This window comes from Cariama cristata, unplaced genomic scaffold, assembly GCF_000690535.1.
Source record: "Cariama cristata isolate BGI_N322 unplaced genomic scaffold, ASM69053v1 scaffold9314, whole genome shotgun sequence".
NCBI classification, from domain to species: Eukaryota; Metazoa; Chordata; class Aves; order Cariamiformes; family Cariamidae; genus Cariama; species Cariama cristata.
Genome location: NW_009612325.1, coordinates 62470 through 62849, shown reverse-complemented (window position 1 = coordinate 62849; position 380 = coordinate 62470).

The window sequence follows — 380 nt, the reverse complement described above, 5'->3', positions numbered from 1 at the left end:
CACGCCGCCACAGCTCAGGCTGTGCTCCGAACACGGCGGATCTGCTCGCCAGCCCTCTCTGAAAGACTGGCTTTTCCCCAGCATCTGCTCAAACACCAAACTCTCGACATAAGGCTCAGCCCTCGCCAGGCAGCCGTGCAGAGACAGCTGTCTGCAAACACCGGGACCTCCGGCTCACTGGCAGCAACGAAACAAGTTTATTACAAAACCAGAAGGCTGATATTTAACCCATTACCCAGCTCCTAGAAGCATTTATGTGCCTTGAAAAGAAGACGAAACGGAAGGAAAAGCGTTATCCAAGACTTACGCAGTGTCCCCTGCAGAGAGGAGCAGGGTGAGCCCACCACCAAGCTCTGCCCAGGGACCCCAGCACTCTTTGC